Source organism: Myiozetetes cayanensis, unplaced genomic scaffold, assembly GCF_022539395.1.
Source record: "Myiozetetes cayanensis isolate MyiCay16 unplaced genomic scaffold, myiCay2020 scf1, whole genome shotgun sequence".
Classification (NCBI taxonomy): domain Eukaryota; kingdom Metazoa; phylum Chordata; class Aves; order Passeriformes; family Tyrannidae; genus Myiozetetes; species Myiozetetes cayanensis.
Window position 1 is genome coordinate 108,683,407 of NW_026086604.1, and position 13,712 is coordinate 108,697,118.

General features: G+C 44.6%; 1 protein-coding gene across 1 annotated transcript in view; it reads left to right on the plus strand.

The window, feature by feature from the left end:
* The window catches only part of ZNRF2 (zinc and ring finger 2), a 60,075-nt gene extending 54,223 nt beyond the window's left edge, over nucleotides 1–5,852 (plus strand). The window contains exon 5 of the mRNA XM_050313232.1: nucleotides 75–5,852. The gene's annotated coding sequence lies outside the window, so the exon portion shown is untranslated. The remainder of the gene's footprint in view (nucleotides 1–74) is intronic.
* Nucleotides 5,853–13,712: the final 7,860 nt, after the last annotated feature.

Consider the following 13,712-nt stretch of genomic DNA (forward strand, 5'->3'; position numbering starts at 1 on the left):
GCTCCTGCTGTTTGAGTGTATTCTGTACCGAAATAGCTGAAATGATGGTACTTTGCCTTCTGCTTTTCCAACAGCTGCTTCCACTGATCAGAAAACATAGGAGATGTGAGGTTCCGTTGCTGAACACAGCGTACCTGGCTTGAGACTTATAGTTCTTTGTGGCTGAAAAAGGCAAAGATGGACAGTGACATGGAAAAAGCATTGCAGACACCAGTTACTTGCCAGTAGTGCTCAGTATACCAAACACTCATGCAAAGGACACACAGGGATTTTGAAAATGCTGCACATCCTGTAACAATCGACTCCCCACAGACATTACTGACACTATTTTGTATCGAAGGCCAAAGTTCCTAATTTCAGCCTAACTTCTGGTTCTGTGAAGAAGCGAGTTATTGGACATGTTTCCCACTGCCTCGAGTGGAAGCGGAGATGTTCGATACATGCTATCTGAGACCCTTGCAGGAGGACGGCCCCGGATTTGAGTGGGAGCGTTTTCACCTTCTCATTGGCTGAAGAATAGCAAATGGCAAACTAAATAAATTCTAATAGTGTGACCTTAATTTACTGAATTCACACCCGGTTTTATGTTCTTCACTTTTTTCAAGAACAGAAAACATAAACTGCTCTGCGTAGGAATATTTCAAAATTTTCTAACTAAACCTTTGTCACAATGCAGTCCAAAGAGTAAAACCAAGACAGGTAGCTAATTTATATTGATCAAGCTATAGAGATTGTTGAGATCTGCACATTGTATTGCTATTTAAGTAACTAAAACGTCTCTTTTACTGCTTGTGAGTAAAAACTACAAAAAAAAATGCAGCAAAGCAAAATCTTACAGCTATGCAACTTTTTTTAAAATAGGAAAAAGAAAAGAATTACCAATTTTAAGTGCTGCCAGTTAAGGTAATTTGTTTAACGGGTATTTTTTTAAAGATGTTTCAGGTAATTATTTTATTGTACTACTCTCATCTCCAGGCTGCCTCCTGAGGTGTAAATGAATAACTGCAAATGTGGGCACAGCGAGAGGTTTTTATAGGCACGGGCAAAGATAACATCGAGGTGGGATTTGTGTTTAGTTTTTAAAACATGTGCAAGTTCATGTTTCCTTGTTTGAATGTTTTTTTGGTGGCAGGATCTGTAGTACTTTGCATCTAAACCCTTGGTCTCTTCATGTGGAGACCAGCATTTGGCAGTGTGGTTTGTTTTGGTTATTGTTTTTTTTTAATGCATCTGCATTTGTTTAATTTATTATTATTTTACTGTATTATATTGTTTTAACCAAGGCTCCATGAAACACAGGATGTCTCTGGGTGGGTACACCAAGTAAAACTGTGTATAAATATTAGTTCCCATAAAGTATCACAGTTAAAATAAAAAAAGACAGGGAAAAAAAGACAATAAACTGGAACAGTTATCAGGGCTTAGAAGCATACTTTTTATATTGAGAATTAATTGTAGTAGTTTCTGAATTTCACAGCACAGGGAAGAGTTTATGAATATTTATTAGCAACAGCATTCTTAGTGGGTTTCAATAGTTAAAATAAGTTGCACAACGCTTCAAACATTTTTCTTGTACATAAATAATTCTGGTTTTCTTTTTTTGTTTAAGTACACATTTCTCTCTGTTGCTACTGTGATTCATATCAAAAAGGGCAAAGAACAGGAGCAACTGCTGCTATCTGGAGAACAAGTGCAGTGCATGTTCTTAAACTCTCCCATCTTGCTTGAAGAGCAGTTCTTCCCTGGATAACATTTTCTCCTGAATGTTGCTCTGTAAAATGCCTTTGTTACGCTGCAAATCTAAAGGAGTCCAAACTAGATAATTGTTGTAGTTGCCAGTGCAGTTTCTACACTTTTGGGCTTGCATCACTGGTTTCAGCGGAACCTGTAACTATGGGGCCCTGTTGAATTCTCTTTTTCAGTGGGAGCAGAATCATTTCGTCACTCGATCAATTCCGTAGTCACATCAAATGTACAGTGGTTCCCTGTAAAGAGCCCTTTCTCGATAAGAATATTTGTGTTGCCTTGTATTATCTTGGGGGAGGGAGGGAGGGGATGAGGAATTACAGCACCTGTTATACTCAAATAGTGGTGTTGCCTGCAGGCCCACTTTTTCTATGTTTTAAATTCCTGATATCTTCTGAAAGTAAAGCTTTTGCATTTTGCGTTGATTTAATGTTTGCTGTTGGCTTCATGCCCACAGAAACTCACCTGTAGTAATGTAAAGGGGGTAGGTAAGTGTTTTGATGTCCTGTGCTCTGAGGTCATAGATAGCCTTCGGCTTGGGGATTAAGTAGGTAAATATTATAAACATAAATCTGTTTACAACTTGAGCTCAGTTTTGGTAGTTCATGGTAGTAGCTGATTTAAAGACCCAGCCGCTACCACTGTTGTCCCACGTTTAGGAACAGTGTTAGAAAGGCATGCCGCAAGCCAATGCACTGTGCATGGTTTTGTGGGCAAGAGTCCATCACTGCTTCCATCAGCACGGTAGAGCAGCAATATCTTGGATTATCTGAGGAACTGACAAGAGGTCAGCCTTAGTTTGACATTTTTGGTATCCATGAATCTCTTCTGAAAGACTGTGGGGGGTTTTCTTGTATCAAAACCTGTAATATAGACCAAGCCTGGAATGACCCTGGAAGCACGGCAGTGATGCTTGGGTTTGAAAACGCCTGTGGAAACTCACCTAGGTAAGCTTTCCATCACCATCAGTTGCTGATGACCATGCTGTAGGCATAGCTCTAGTCATAGGCAACACCTTCCTTTTGAAAACGTCCTCACAGGGGTGCTGAGTCATTGTGCTTCAGAAGGGAAGAATAAAACACCAAACAAGTCCTGTGTCTTGATCAAGGAATACCACACTTGTCCACAAGAAGCAATAACTTACGTGACGGTGCGATATGCTTCTTTGCCTGTAAATATCTTGATTGCCAATTCTGTGCTGTTTCAGAGTATTTTTCTGTCATCTGGCCTATATCTTCCCTAAGTATGTAAAGGTGTGAAATAATTCCCATACTCAGGTCTGCCATAAACACGCTGCTTGCCAGCAGGGGAAGAGTAGACTCGACACTGTCTTGAAATGTGAGATTTTTCTGAACTTGTAACATACCCATGTCTCTTCAGTACCAACTTGTGTTTTGAAGTTCATAGTGGAGGTTGCTGTGAGTTGGACTGCATATAACCATATCCCTACAATACCAAGAGAGTCACACTACTGTTGGCACAGGGCACCCTTTGTCCTGTCTCTTACGAGTCAGTATATCTATAATAACTCTTCCCTTTTAAAGGAGGCAGCTAATTTTCTTTCAATGTGTGCATTCAACGATGAGTTCAGTGGGATGTAAAAGCAAAAATACAAAGCACACCACAAACTTTTGGTATTTCAGTTTTGGGAGGAATAAGGCCAAAACCAGATGGTCTTATTTGTAGTCAAGGTAGTTGTCATATTCAAGGTTAAGTGTACTGAGGTATTTTGAAATGGAAAACATATAGATGATGTACAAAAACTTGGGTATGTACCTGTGACCTTGTTTTTTTTCTTGCTCCCCCTCTTTATGGTGTAAAGGGGGTTTATGACTGAATCTCAAGATTCAGACATTTGTCTTACTTCTTAATGTTAGGAGCATTGGCTTTTTAAGTCTTTCCTGAAAGGCTGCAGAGCTGGTAAAATGGACTCCCAGAAGACTAAAATCTCCACAAATACGAGAAAGATATTTTTTATTCAGAAATGTGGATATTTGGTGTTTCTGGATGCATAATGTCTAATACATAAGATGTGCTTATGGATGCTTTTGGTATGCTGCCTTTTCCATGTGTGGGCTTCAGAAACGTGCTCCATTTCTTCTGTGTTCCACCAAAAACAAGGAACTTGGCAGTTGAATATTTCTATTCTCTCTACATAAACAGCAGCAAAACATATATTGGTTTTGATACAAGCCATGATCTCTCTGAGTTTCTGTGGATTTTAGCTGCTTTCCCACATTGAAAGAGAACATTCGTGTGCAAAGTTGGTATTGCTTTGTATCTTCTAATTTTGCTGGGCAGTTGGGAGTTTCCTGCTGAGAGACTACCATATACCTGGGAGTGCAGAAGTGCTACTTTGGGATCTTCCAGCTCACCTTTGCCAGTGGAGGATTATCTCATTTTTTGATGAGTGCTATATTTTATGATTTACTTTCCACCCTTCCAAGCTTAGAAGTCATTTTAGTATCAATTTTTTCTCTTCTTAGCTGAAGAAAAACATGATATATTTCAGGCCATATTCCTTCAGTCTTTGGACAGGCTTTCCACTGGCATCAGCAAAAGTAATATAAGAGGTTGTAACTGGAAGGGGAGGCTTGTTATGGGTTTCCTATAATCCAGCCAAATATGATTTTTTCATGCAGCTCGTACTGCTTAACTTTTTGTCATTCAAAACATTCTGTGTGAGCGGGTCATGACAGAACTATGTCCAGGATTTGTTTCCTGAATGTAAAACTCATAGTGTTTCTGTTTCTCCATATAAATTAACCTGCTTCTAAAATCCGGTTGAAGATGTTGTAGCCTGTTGGGGGTTAAAAAAATCCAACCCAGTCCTTACTCTCAGATTGCATTTGGTTATCTTACTACACAGTTGTAGGCTGGCTTCCCAAGCTGCTGCATTGTGTTCTGTAAAGTCATGTCTCAATTACTACATCAGAGCTGATGATGGGATAAACTGTAAAATGACCTCACTGGTGGGGCATTACTAGTTGCTGAAGACTTGCTCAGGTAAACTACTGTAAGGAATATCCTGCACCTGAAAAAGGTTGGACTTCGTTCTGGTTTTGATCTAATAAGTTGCCAGTGTACAAGAAGTAGAAGGCAGCCAGCCCACTAGATGATCTTTCTGGCAGCTTTTAATCTATGTGTGTTTGTTTGAGAGACTTTTGCCCTTGGGTGTGCTTTGGCAAAGGTTTTGCAACAATAAATAGGATTTGCTCGATTCTGGCAGAATTTCAAGTGTAAGTAACCCGACAGTGCAGGAACATAATCTGTTGATGAATCCTGTTCCTCTTGTTTTCCCTCAAATCTGTCCCTTTTATTGCTAATTTGTTCTGTTTAATAGTAAACACTTCTCAACATGACTGGTCACAAGCTCTCAAGGTGTGAAATGCTAAGAGGAAGAGACATCAAAGCTTGATTCTGTGCTCTTCTTGTATATATTAAGAATGAAGCCTGGAGTATTCGTTACCATACAGTCAAGAATTTTCCCCTACCTGATATTGCCAAAACACTGTAACTTCCAAGGAAGAAGGGGGGTGGCTTAGCTGTAGAGGGAATGCTTTAATGAGCTGCTTAAAAACTACTTGTAACAAATATTAAGAGCTGTAATGTCCCACTGACACAGTGGTGATCCAGCGTTAACCTTATCACTTGATTGTGAATCTCATTCTGGCTCTTCCTAGCCTTTGGCAGGTGACTGCTGGTAGGGAGCCGAGTGTGCATTCCCTTTTTTATATGCCTCTTCCTACAGAGCTAACCCTGCCCACAGCAAGTTAGAGGGAACTCCATGCTAGCTTCTGAAATACCACCCATATGTGCAGTGGTAATGGACAAGATATCTTCCTTCATTACCCAGAGCAGAAATTGGAATGTAATTTGCAATGTCTAATGTAAAACATGTTTGTTTGTTTGTTTTGTTGGGTTTTTTTTTAATTGAGCAGTACGATTGCAAGTTGACTTAAGTTGTTCTAAGGTACTCTTTTCAGTGGTTTGCCAGTACATAATCATGAATGAAAATATTTTTTTATTGATTTTTAGGTTGTATGTTTAACATTCCATTCATGTAAAATATGTAAAAATATATGTAATAAATCTTTTGAAGCACAGTTTTCCTCACACTTTCAGGTGGTGGTTTTTGGGGTGGGTTTTTTTTTTAGTATTAGTGAAAGAGGCGCTGCTGTGGGACAGAGCTTCTGTGTGTCTGTGCTGGAGACTGAGCTGAAGCAGAGGAAGGAAAAGCAATGCATGGTGTAGAGTCAGCTAGAAAAGCAGCTTGGTATCTCACCTGTCTGCAGTCCTGCAGGTAGGAGTGCAGACCCTCTGGGCCAGCCTCTGGCACCTCCAAGTCCCTCTAACTCTTCACCTGTCCTGCAGGCAGTGACGTGACAGGCGTATCTGGCCAAGGACGGTCTCAACAGAACAGAGGTAATGGAGCTGCTATTTTCCCTGGGGTGGCTGGGGGCAAGATGTCTCTGGTTGGTGTGTCCTCTGTTGATCTTCAGCAGGTGTAATGGCCTTCAATGTTAGCATATATTAGAGCTGCCAGGTCTGAAGGTGGGGAAACTCATGGGTGGTTTCAAAAGAGAGAGAAAAAAAAGGGGGGGGAGGGGGGGGAGGAATGGAAAGGATAGCAAACAGCCCTTTCTCATCACCGGGGGTCTGGGAAGCTCCATCGAGGTAGCTTAATATACTGCTCTTTCCTTCAGTTTCCTCTACCCAAATACCGCTCTCACTTCCTCCCAAAACACTTCATAGTTTCCTCTCTAAAACTGACTCCCTGCCAGTGTACCCATGGCTGGGCAGTGCATGGATTTCTTTGTCCCCGATGGTCACCCAGACTCTCCTGTCTGTCCCCAAACGGCTGGGAGGAGGCTACTACAACAGACTCTCGTAGAGACATGGTGCTGGAGGAGGGAATTGCTGCCCAAAGCCACTGAAGACGTTAAATCCTTCTCTCTGGCAAGGGCAGAGCACTGCTATGGCCATTGCCTGGAAACTTTCTCCCGGGGCAGTGGCTGCAGCTGCCCAACAAGCTGGGTTGCCTCCAGTCAGGTTGCCTCCAGTGCTGCCTACAGCAGGGAGCTGTGGGTGTGAGAGACCTGTCTGGCTGCGTTACCACTCCAAATCTTCCTGCCTGCCCTGGCAGCAGCTGAGGACCTGCAGCCCTTGTGCTAAAAGTACGTGAGATGAGGGCAGGAGTACAGATGAGCCATGTGGTTTTGGATAGTATACAGTGTAAGTCTCATGCAGGGAGAGTGAGATTTTAACACCTCTCCACCTACATGAGTTGTGAATGGGTCTGCGGGTGCTTTTAACAAAACTAAAGCACATTTCACCAAGGTTAAGTGGAGGATGTGGAAGAAAATGAAAGGAGTTCACTCTCCAGGAGGGTAATGCCGCCTCTTATGTTGGTGTGTTGCATCCCAACCAAACAGGGGGCTGGTCCCAGCCAGGGGGACTGTCAGGCATGCATGGATTTATGGCTCAGGCTTCTCCAAGGCTGGGTGTCTGTCCTGGCTTCCTCCACTTTTGAGATAAGCCTGTTGGTGTGGCTGGGAGTAGCTGAACCCATTGCTAAAGCACAGTGACAATTGGAACATCACAATTCTCCCTGTGGGAGATGATAGTTTTAATGCATGAATTATTCAAATCTGCACCGAGAGACAGTTGGATGTAATTATTGAGGAACATGTTTCTATCTCTTGTTAGTGTAACTTTTTTCCCACCACCCCAACCTCCCCACCCTGATCGCCTTCTGGAAAGCCTTCACTGCCAGTAATTTCTGTGTTTTTCTCCTCAGTCTTGAGCTGTATTATGGAAGAAATTGATAGCCAGTTAGAGCCGAGTTTGGCTTTGCATCAGGAAAATCTGCTGGAAATCATTGTGGTTCAGTAGGTACAGGATGTCATGGGTGAAATTTAAATTAGTGGCATCTGTTGGTATCATATCTGACCTTCTTGCCTATAGTTAGAACATGGGACATGCCACCTCTGCCCCAAGTTGCTTGTCTTGGAGGGTGAACTGGGATGCTGTGCTGGCCCCAGCCTGTTCCTGGGTGTTCCTGTCAGCAATAGATGGTGATGTTGCACATGTGTGTGTGCGTGTGTGTGTCTGGCCCTGCTACCACACGCTGTTGTTTGGTACAGGCGGTGGTCCATGTCCACTTCTGGATGCTGCACTGGTTTCGGCAGGAAGGGGAAAACAACACACAGCCTGCAGCAAAGAGAGCAGGAGGGGGCGAGAGTCCCCTGCAGCAGCTGGAGCTGAACAGGGAAGTTTTCTCCCCTTGGCTTTTGAGCGCACTGTGCTGGAAGGTCTTGTTCCCCTTCTGAGGCTATGACACCTGAGCACTGTCTGTGCCCGGGGAGGTGCAGGCTGGAGCCTGCTCGTCTCTGCAAACATCCCCTCTGCGTGTTTATTGAGTAGAGGAGGTTCCTAGCTCCTTCCCCCCTGCAGGGAGAGGGATATCTGTGTCCAAAAAGCCAAACAAGGCCATGAGTACACTGCTCGTGAGGTGCTGTGCAGATCGTGCCTGCTGCCTTCTCACCAGCCAGCCACTGGACAACAAGGAGCCTCAGGAAAAGCCAAGTGAGACAGAGTTTTCCAGTCCTCATTTAATAAAGCATCTGTTTTCTGAGGGGGATGAGATCAGGGATGGATGGGGGCAGGGAGGAGGGTTTGACATAAATAAATAATTGCATAAAGCCCATCCTCGGTTGACGCAAGATGACTCACTCCTCGTAAAGGCAGGAGCGTAGCGGAGGCAGATCACAAGCACAGGGACATGTCCTCAGCTGAGCTTGGTGGAAACTGCAGGTGCTTGGTGCCTCTGCATTTGGCCCGTTATCTTTTGACTCATGTTTTGTGCTGAGCGTCTGCCCTACTTTCGTTTTCACCCTGTTTACAGATTTCTTTGTTTGAACATATGTTTAAATTTTAACGAAACCTCCTCCCCCCGCCCTTCCCGTCCTAGTTGCTTCTATAAGACAGCTTCAAACAGCAGGAAAAGCAAACAAACCACCCAGCCTCTGCCCGAGCCCCATCAGAGGCTGAGAGAAAACAACTGAGGAGAACAACCACCGTGGGGCTGTTTCCCCACCTGGTGGTGGGGTTTCCTCACCTGCTTCCTACCTCAGCAGACTCGGGTGTCTTCTAAAGGAAGCAGTTTTCCTCTTCACAGGTCACCCGGGACAGGATTAACATCTGCCAAACTCAGGATTAAAGAATCTGGCAGATAATGGGAGCACCAAAGCTTGACAGCTTCATTTGCTCCACTTCCTGAGTCCAAGCCTCCCAGCTTGCGAGGCTTTAGCAGCTAATTAAGTTGCTGCCTTCAGTGTATCAGATGAATACCCAGATGCAAGAGGTTGGGCATAATTTAGTTGTTTGCAAAGGGTTTGCTGGAGCTGGAGCTCTGGCTCTCTGCCCCATGGGAGCAAAAGGAATGCTTCCACACCAGGGCTTGTTTGTTCTTGGGCTCAGCCACTCTCTCCAGTGGTGGAAGTGGCTCATCAGCTGTCCCACCAGCAGCCACCTCATGAGCCAGCCTACCTGTGCTGGGGGTTGGGATAGGGAAGCATGGCACCTGTCTCAAGGTGCTCAAATCCAGGCTTGCCTGAGCTGCACCAAGCGCAGCCTCCTGGGACTGTTGGGAGCCCCCTTGTCAGCAGCCCTGGTGCCAGCAGTGGCTGCAGGCCCTGTACGTGGAAACAATTTATGTATTGCCACCGTAATGCGTTGCTTGACCCCTCCAGACACTGACCTCAGGTGGGAGAGGTGGCATCAGCCCTGCCCAAAATATACTGCTTGCCAGTGCAGTCACCCCAGGGACTCCCAGTTTGCACAGGAGTACAAGGGCACAGGACAACTTCTGCTTTCCCAGTGTAAAGCAATGGCTGTAGTTTTTGCCCCTGGCTGAATAAGACCAGTTTTAATTCCTCAACCTTCCTGCAGTGGTCTCTTATGCCTTGATGGTCCTGAAACTGCTGTTTTCTCTGAAACATTGTCCCTGCTTTCAAGTTCCCCTGAGTACCTGAGGGCAGTTATTTCAAACCTTTGCAGTTCATGCCCTCAGCTCTTATTTATCTCTGGGAGTGGAGAAAGAACATTGCCTAACCTGGCACTGCCAAGCTTCGCAGGGGATTCAAACAGCAATTTCCCAGGGTGAAAGGGTGGACTTCCCAGTACCTGTGGCGCTCCCTGCATCCTCTCAGTTTGTCCTCACCCGGAGAAATGAGGAAGGACTTGCCACTATTGCTATTTTGTGTATTTAGAAGCCTCACCTATCCCACAGAGCAACTGAGATGCCTCAGCAAGCAAGCAGAAACCACCTTCTGTGAGTAAACTTGGAATCCTCGAGCACAGCAGATAGTTCCCAGCCTGGCCTCCACTTTCAATTGCAGCACAATCCTGCCATTTTGTCTCTGCTTAATAAAGCAGCAGTCCAGACCTTTGCGTACCAGCTGTAGCTTTTTCCTGCTGAGATTACTTGTTGCATCAGTTGAAAACCGAGCAGGCTCCGCAGTGACCTCTCATTCCTCACAGCAAACCCATCCCTTGCTGCTGTTGCCTGTCTCTGATGCCTTTGCTCTGAACCACAGCCATTTGTACAGCTTTGCAGCAATCTCCTGTTTTCCTCTGCTGAACTGGGGTAAGGGAGTGGAATGAAGCTGCAGGGAAAAGGCATGGGTGTCTCACTCTCTTCAGCATCAGTGCTGGCATGGGATTGGGATCCTGCACTGGCTGTGGTTGAAGAGCAAAGACTGCACCACCCTGGAAGTCCAGCTGGGGTCCAACACCTGGAAATGCGTGTTTGATGCAAGTAAGCAGCACCAGGCTCAGAAAAGCATCCTTTCCTGAAGACCTGGCAGTGTGTGCCTGGAGCAGGACCACACTGTGCTGCAGCAGGGCTCCCTTGAGGGCCACTGTTATTGTGGCACCAGTAAACACACACAGCTTGCACCAGCCACATACACGTGGTAATACCTCAAGCCAGCAAGTCTTTGCCCCCAGCAGTGAGTGGACACGCAAAGAGCTCCTGCAGTCAGTGTGGCCAGAGGAACTATGGAATCAGGGCAGGGCAGCAGTCCCTGAGCCACCATCATGATTTCCCTCGGTGCCCCTAACGGGATTGCCACTGGCTGCTGGAAGGGTCCCTTAGGGGCAGTGGCAGCTGTGAGTGGCCTTCTCCAGCTGCATCAGCTCCTTTTTCTTGTCTGCACCAGAATTAGTTAGGGTGTCACTGTCCTGTCTTGATCTAGCCAAGTGTCTACTTGACAGGGCTTAGCAAAGCCAAAGCACTTGCAGGCAGCTTTTTCTTAAAAAAGCTGTTTATTATCACAGTGGACGAGTGGAAAAACATGACACAGTGTACAGAGGCGGCTCCAGCAAATTAAAAACAAGTCTTAAAAAAGTTACAGTTGTCTCTGAATTTGAGTGAACGAGGCTCTCACTGCAAGCTGCAAATGTGTTGCTCCAATGCACAGGTCAGTAAGGCTACTAAGCACTTCAGACGGAAATGCTGTGCTGATAAACAAGGAGTGTTTGGCTGCTTCCAGAGCAGCAACCAGTTTTCCCCAGCATGACTCCCAAAGTTGTGATGTACTCTGTGAAGCTCTAGGTGAGCTGGGTGCTAGGAAACCCCTTGGTTTTGTCAAATCCAGACTGAGCTGTGCTCAGACCTTCAGCCCAGCCCAAACGAGCACTTGCAGCTGCCCAAAAATCACCTCTGAAATGAGTGGCTATGACTGGCACCGTAATCAGTGCCAAACTCTGTCCTACATGGAGCTGGGCTTGATCCTGACACTGCTTACTCAGAAACTGCACTTAGTGGCTGCAGCGCCCCAAATGCTGCTGTCCCTGAAAACACCACTCTGGATGCCTGGCTTGTAACAACCAGGTATGGAACGGGATTTGCAACAGGGCTGAGAATACTGCACAATAAACAGCACCAAAGGCTGCTCCAAACCAAAAAAGGGGCAGATGTGCCTGCATTGGAAAGCTTAGGGAAGCTGTTTTAGTCAACCAGTGACATAAGGACAGGAGCTGGAGTTTTAAACTGTATTTTCTACCTGGCAAAAGGGCAAATAATTCTGTGATTAGATCAAACTGGGAGCACACTTCCCTTCAACACAGGCAAGTGATGCCTCTTGTGAAGGCCCTTCCTTACACAGTGTCTTCTCCTTTCCATCAGAGCAGCCTGGCAAAACACAACATTTTGACAAGGTGCATGAGTGTCTGATTTGTTAAAGTCACTGAGAAGTCTTTAAAGGCTTTGCTTTGGCAGATGTTTTGGCAATTGAAATCCAGCTCATCTGTAACTGTGTGCCCTTTTGCTTCAGTAAACAAATGGCTCAGGTGCAGAAGTCATTCAAGTTAGCTGACTTTCCTCTGGCATGGTTGAAAAACTTCATCTGTCTCCCTGTGAAAAATCAGAGTTGATACCACAGGCACAGAAGAAAAGCACTGAAAAATAATAAACACTGGGTTGGTTTTCTTATTTTTTTTTTTTTTTTTTTTTTTTCTGTAGGTTTTGTGAAAAGATTTATGAGTATTTTAAAATGTGTAAGGGAGCTGAAGGGAGTAGACAGAATGGGGGGGATTGAGAAAGGTCTGCTACCATGTAGAAAAGGGAGAAGCTCTGATCTATAAAGCAAGCTCTTTCTCATCCTTTGTTTCATGAAGCAGATTTGGGAGATGGGAAGGTGAGGGTTCATTGGTTTGGCATTTTAACTGGAGATTCTTCTTCCAGCCTGTCAAGATTTTGTGGGTTAGTCAGCTACTGGAGAATTGTTTCTCAAAGTTTTGGGGGGGGGTGATAACACGGGAGAAGGAAGGAAAATGGCTCATGCTTTTCCATTTTAGGTTCCTACACTATAGGGTAGAGTTTGAATTTACAAAGCATGCCTAATTCCACCCCCCCCAACACCAAAAAAAAAATCCAATACCCCAGTCCTTTGCAAACTGGTTTCTTTTAAGAGCATCTAAAGTTGCACTCCCTAAAAAATACTTATTTCGGGGACAATAATGTTTTCTTGCTGGTCCTTATTGTTACTACCAGCCTCTTGCCTTGCTCTTTCTATTAATTCAAGCTTAGACTAAAAGCTTTCCAAGCAAATCTCAATGCTTCTGTGTGCTTACACGTTGCTGGGAGAAGGGATTTCTATTTGATGCTACTGATTTTCAATTGTCCCTCCTCCCCACTGAAGCTGGGCAACGTAATGGTGTATTGCCACCAGCACAGTGTCTAGGCCAAGAGCCAAACCAATGAACAGCCTGCTAATTAATTTTTCACATTTATCTCCAGACCCCCTCCCCAGAACAAACACTGTGAAAACAGGAGGTAGCAGTTTCTGTGCAGCCCTCTGGAAATTTTAAGCAAAAGTGGTTTACTGACAGCTTTATGGTTTTACAGTGAAGGCAGTAAGGACTTCTGGTCATATAAAAGAAAATGGATTTCCTTCAATATGGAAAAAAAAGATTACTGAAAGTAATCTGAGCCTGATGTATCCACTTCTACCCGCCCCCCCCCCCAAAAAAAAAACAACCAAAAAAAAGAGCAGTGTCTACAATGCTGCCTGTAGTCAGTGGAGAAATAGGGGCCTCATTTCTAGGCAGGAGGAAGGTATTCATGTTAAAAACATTCATACCAAGCAACTACTATAGATCCTGTTTCTAGTAAAGCTACATATGTTCATTTTCAGTTCTGAGGCAGGTAATACTGTGAGCTGGTGGAATTTGTGCATCTTGCACCCTTTCTTGCATACATATGTGTGTGTGTGTGTGTATTTAAGGATATAAATAAGTTAGAGATTATTTACATCACTGTACTGAGTAAACCTAAACTCAGTTATCAAAACGCGTATACCTGCCAGTGGATTTACTCTGTTAACACTTTGCATTTCATCATCAAAGCACTGTACCAACATTAATTATTTACCCAGGCAACTTCCCACTCACCAAAAGGA